Raw genomic sequence first — 6,305 nt, 5'->3', positions numbered from 1 at the left:
CAGCAAATAACACATATAGTAAGTGAGTGGGATTTATCACTGACTGTAATTTCGTACTACATATTCTAAATATATATGGTGAATGATATATACACACATACATGCAAGCAAAATGGAAATATATTTAGTTTAAGAAGTGATGAATTGTATTTGCTTTCATGATTCTCATTTTGTATGCAGGCAAGTGGAGACCAAGAACATCCATGAAAAGGCTGTTTGGTTGGGATTGCATCCATGAGCCAACACCGTCACTCACAAGCAGGTTAGTGAAGAAACAGCAAACACACTGTGCTTGCCATGGCATGGGGTGGGGGCACAGGGAGAGAGTCCCTCAGGACTGAGGAAGACAGTGTAGTTGGTGGGACACAAACAAAACCCAGGGAGTCTCAAGATGCTCCCAGAAAGCATAAAACATGTACCCCACTAAAACATCTGCCCCCAGATTTTTTTTATTCAAACTTCCTTCTTAAAGAAGGAATCAACTATTTTCCCCTTTAAATTATTTTTGGGTTTTGTTTTGTTGTTGGTTTGTTTCCTTTTTGGTCTCTCTCATAAACACAGAGGCCAGAAGGCTATGCTTAAATAATTCATCTACAAATTTGCAATATCTTTTTGAACTATAGCAATTAAACGGAAAATAGAAAAATCAGCTCAGCATCCTGTTTGGATGTAATTAAAGGTATAATCTGTTCCATTTGAATACTTCAGTGCTTACCCTTCTTAAAACAACAAATAAGAATAGTAGCTCATTTGCAATATGGGTTTTTTTTTTCAAGCCAGTTAAAAAGACTAACTGATGAAGCAAGAATAATAATTTTTAAATGTGGCATAAGCACGAAAAACACCAACTACAGCTTTGGAATGATTGCTGCAGATACTAAGTCTGATTGAGAGATAAGTAACAAGGGATATAAGCTTTATGGCAAAACACTGACGTCTTCCACTGTTTGGTAGCAGCATCTTGATATGACTGATATAATTACCTATCAAATATGTCAGTGGAATGAATTTCAGAGGATACCCAAAAATATGTAAGTGGTATGCATATCAACTCAGTCTTTTAGGGACTGTTTGGTATTAACATTTTTGCTAAGAATAAAAGACAAATGTTGCATTCATTGCCCTTTTGTTCTCTATAAGCAGTTGATGACTTTACAGCACAATAAGAATTACCCTATTAATGGCTGGCTTATGAGTTCTGGCTGGATTTTTTTACCTCCTACTGGACGTTTCTCCACTGCTCAAAGAAATCGAAGTCAGGTGTAAAGTTAATATCTGCCTTGTTCATTCATTCTTCTGTAAGCAGTCTTGCCTTTCGAGAATGAATATAGGCCCTGTTCTCTAAATTTAGTTTAACAAAACAACTGGCATAACTTCAATGGAACCAATGATTATTCTGAGAGGTTACAGTGAACCAAAGAAGCTGTTAGCAAAAAGCTTGCTTGTAAGATCCCCTAAGAGAAAAGGTATATGGATATTCCAAAATGTAATTAACAATGCATTCCAACAATGCAAGAAAGAACCATCAGCTGGTTTAGCTGCAGAGGAATCTGGCTGCACACAGAGAGCTTCAGCTTGCCCAACAGCCACTGCTCCCTTAAGAGAAAAGACATGATGAGCACCAGAGGGGACCACTTGCCGCTCACTGCTGCCAAGAAAAGCACCGACCTAGCTCTTGTCTGCAGGGTTTTCCTTCATGCTGCCAACCTCACTCTGCCTGGCAGCAGGGCTCCCTCCCTCATGGGCCTGCTCTCTGGACCCAGGACCCAACCAGAAATGTCCATCTAATCTTCACTATAGCTCTGTCAAACAGTTCTTCTGGGGCAAGAATGTCTCAGGCTTAGTTTTGGACTTAATGCTATGGTTTGTAGGACCGTTTCAACAAAATTATTGAGTTTTTTTGGTTTGATTTGTTTTCTTCTAAAGTTAGCAGTGAGAAAAAAAATCCTAAAAAGTAAAATTTTTCCTTCTTTTAAGCATTTTTAATTACTTTTTAAAAACATCTATTTTCAAGCTCAGCATTTGTAAGCATTTTTGAACATCTAATGTAGTGGGGAACAGATTTAAACAAACTGGTCTATGAGGCCAGTATTTTTACCAGTCAATGTGAGAGAAGATAAAGCTCTTTCAAAATCTGTCCAGCACCCACTATCATGTCCAGACTTCCTGGCTGCACATGACTTGTGACCAGGCCCATTTCACAACTGTCCCTTCAGAGGCTTGAGCCCACACACAGTGTCCCTCGAGCATCACCCCTTTACAGAGAGAGCTCATGTTTACATCACAGGACCCTACATCTTTTCTGACCTGGCTAAACACATCAATGTATGGCCTGCCCATGCCTTTCCAGTCACTAAAATTATGAAATTTATTACTTTTAATTCAGTAGCACTGAAAAGCCTTGAATTAAAACCCAAATAAATTCCGGCCTTTGTGGTGCCAGGCCCTTGCTTGCCTGCATTGCCTTCAATGGACAAATTAAAGATGAGCAAAATGAAAAACCAACAAAGAAGGCACTGGGCAGAACTGAGGCTACATCCTCGGCCACCAATTGAGATCCAGTTACCTACCCCTTGAACTATGCAGCCTCCTGCAGACCAAAAATATTTCTGTGAAATTGAAGCTAGAACTAAACTGTTGAACAACAACAGAACCTGACTTGTTAGGAATACCCACAGTATTTTTAAAATAAAAAAATTAAAGAAAAGAAAACCAAAATCCACAGCACAGTCATTTCTGTCTCCCAAAAACAGGGCTTTTTTTTTTTTTTTCTCTTTTCCAGGCCTCAGACCTGTGACCACTCTGCTGCGGGTGAATGAATTCCTGCAATCGGCACCTCCTGCCCCTCTCCCTCCCGGAGAAGCAGCAGCTCAGCAACACGCAGCTACCCCACAGCTCACACTTCGGGACCAGGGCCCGATCCATTTCACCCCACCAGGAACATCTCTGAGAGACTCCAACCTGTTTCCAAATGAAGCAACGCTTATCTCATGCGTGCCACAGGTGTGATGTCATCCCCTCTGGCGAAGGAACAAGGATGTCTACAGCCTCCACTGTGCAAAAAATGCAGGAACTGAAGTTAACATGTCTCAGACTTTGTTAAAATACGGTGATAATTAAGAAATATAATTACCACTACAAAGTTAATTCCTCTTTGAGTTCTTACAAACAAGTTTTTAATTTGCACCGAAAATTTACATTTCAGATTTCAAGTCAACCACAGGGACTCGAGGCAGTGGCTGGCAGGTTCGGTGGGGCAGGAGCACTGAGGCTTCCTGGGAACGTCACAAGCAAACCCTGGATGCACACAGGTAAACTGATGGGATTGCTTTCAACTGCCTCCCCTGTTGTACAGGTGTGAAAATAATAGCTGTGTCAGATAAACTTTTTTATTAAAGGAAAAAAAACACCTTATAAGGTAATTGATTGCTTTCCTCTAGTCTTTTATTAGTTGTTATTAAGGAGCCATAGTAGCCCTGTTTACACAGCTCTAACAAGCCAGGACCTGCAGTAGTTACTGGCTTGCGGCCCACAACTTGCAGCCCATTCTCAACACAATCAATCTGAAGTTGAAAACATACCCTGTAGGAAGTGAATACATCCCTGCTTACACAGGAACAGAAAACAGTAATAACTTCAGGTCCTGGAAGTTGCAAGTTCAACTTACAGAGATCAGCCCTGACTTGTCATTGCTCTCAGCATGCTGGTGATGAGATCAGAGTGCTCCACGGAGGACTCATCCTTTCAGCTTGACAAGGGACATAGGTGAGCACGTTACACTTCACTGTTACTTGCAGCTCAGACTCTGCAGAAATAAATCGAGAGCTCCTCACTGTTTAGCATGCAGTCAAAGCACTGCCAATCTAAAATGGCTGATCAGTAATACTTTAATTGCAGTTTCATAGAAACAAATTGCTATTTAATTGCAATAAGCTCTTCTGTGGCTTAGCTGGACTGACAATAGACATACACATGGTACTAACAGTAACGAGCAGCAGCAATGGTTATCTGATACTTCATGTACAGGAGGCTCAGGCAGTGAAATCAGACCTGGAGCACATAATTTCACATTAAAGAAATAATATATATATATATATATATATATAAACACATAAACATTCTGAGTTCAATTTTGCTATCTTAACAGAGGTGTTCACAATGTATATATTTGCACAAAACCTCACACTTGACATATAACTACCAGCCAAAGAGTTTGATAAAAAGAAAATTAAATTAGAATGATCTTTAGAAGTGTTTGACAGTACTTGATAGCAAGGCACAGTATGCCAATCTGTGCTTTTTTCCTAAAAAATATTTACCCTAAAATTAGATGATGCAATTTTTATCAGTGTAAACTAACAGGGAAAAAAAGGATACAAGCTCAGTGTGGTTAATATTCTAAAGATGTGGCTTAATTTCATAGGCTTCATTTGGTAAGACATTCTCATTTTATTTTTCATAAGATACTGCATAACCTGTTAAAATAATTAAATATAAATCATGTAGGACTGAAAAGACAGTATCTTGTTGCAAACAGAATTTGGTTTGGAAAGGCTTAATGTCCCACTGCCTGGTAGGATGCGTAAATCTCGTAACTAGACAGTTGGATAGGTAAAAACATTAAACCCATTTAGAGGGCAATCTTTTTACAAAATTGTTTCATTAATAAGAGTGACAATTTATATGATTGAGTCATTTAGATGCAGTATAGACAGAGCATTTTATCCGGGTTCACGAGGATGATTTCAGATTAGTAATATTCCTTTGATTTTTTATAACAGCATTCATTTCTGAAAGTGAGGGAAGCTCTTACTGAATGATTATTTGTATGACTTTTCAGCAGCACTAAATGCAGAGGGTGTATTTCAGCCTCAGTGTAGCAAATATGTGATATAAGGTGAACAAGTACATTTTTTTCCTTGCAGATCTCCTTAAAATAAAGTGATTTTTTTTCACCTAGGGACAAATCTTAAGTGTTTCCAGTAGCTGCCTATCCACGCCTATTGTCCCCATTAGAACCTGTTTTATTGTCTGAAATGGCTCTGGTTTCAAGGAAGTGTTTCACCTAAAGCAAGACTACTACTTAAATATGTTCTATTGTATATTCATAGCTCCATTAGTCCTCCTCCAATTTAGCACATCAAAGCAAAGGCTTCATCACTTGCATGTGGATTATCCTAACATGAGTGACATTTGTAATCTTATAGGTCTGCAACTTAAGAAATGCTTTTAAAGTAAGCTATTAAATAGGTAGCTCTGCTTTACAAACGAGTCATATAATAGTTTATTTAAAGCTGTTAATGAACTTCAACCTCTACATCACTAAATGCTATACTACATTACTTGCTAGAAGTTATTAGCTATCTTCTTAGCACTTCTAGGTGATATTGGACAACCAAAAATCTGTGCTTTAAACACTTTACCTTGAGTGCTTATACTGAAAGAATACAAAAAGATGCCTACAGTCTCACTAATACTTGGATTCTGTATTCATATGACTTCAGGTGTCTTCTCAGAGATACTGAAGCAGCATGATTTGCAGGACTCTAGCTATAAAGCCTTTAATGACAGACAAAAAGCTTAAGAAACTTGTTTAAAAAATACGTAAGTGCATTTATTTTAAAAGTCATAGCTTTGTTTTATTGCTTTATATGTTATGCAAGTATTCTTTTGTCTGTACTGTCTGATACTGAACATTACGACATTTTTATTTTCTCTGCCAGTCCTATTTTTCCTCAAGCACTGAAGTGTTAAGAGAAGACCTCCAATATGCTAGAGGTCAAGTAGAATCTGAAAAAAAAAAAACACCCCAAACCCACCACTATCTGCTGTTGGTTATTTAGCAGACAAATCTATAAACAATTTGTCTCATGATGCCAATATGCAAAATATGAAGTCAAGCTCATGCTATATTCAAACATGCTGAACAGCGAACACCTTCTTGAGAAAAGAATTAAAAACATAAACACAATGTATTTCAAATGTATTAGTCTCCTATAAAAGTAGAATAGTTGTTAATATTGGTTTGTTACTAATTGCAGCAGAAGTACAGTCTAGATGCCTGCAGCTTCCTGACTGAAGGCACCAGTACACAACTCTAGATTCAGGTCAGTATTCTTGCAAAAAACATGAAAAGGCAGAAGTTTTTCTCAGAATTATTCTGCAAAGCTCTACCAAGCACCTGATGGGAAAACTCCCCACTAAATGAAGTTGCTCCCTTTCAGAGCTTAGAGGTGGCTTTGTTGCTTGTAGTGGGGAGCAGTTTGGTTTTTGTTTGTTTACTGTCAGAGAACAGATCACATTTG

The sequence above is a fragment of the Heliangelus exortis genome, chromosome 8, assembly GCF_036169615.1.
Source record: "Heliangelus exortis chromosome 8, bHelExo1.hap1, whole genome shotgun sequence".
Classification (NCBI taxonomy): Eukaryota; Metazoa; Chordata; class Aves; order Apodiformes; family Trochilidae; genus Heliangelus; species Heliangelus exortis.
Note: the sequence above shows the minus strand (reverse complement) of the source record.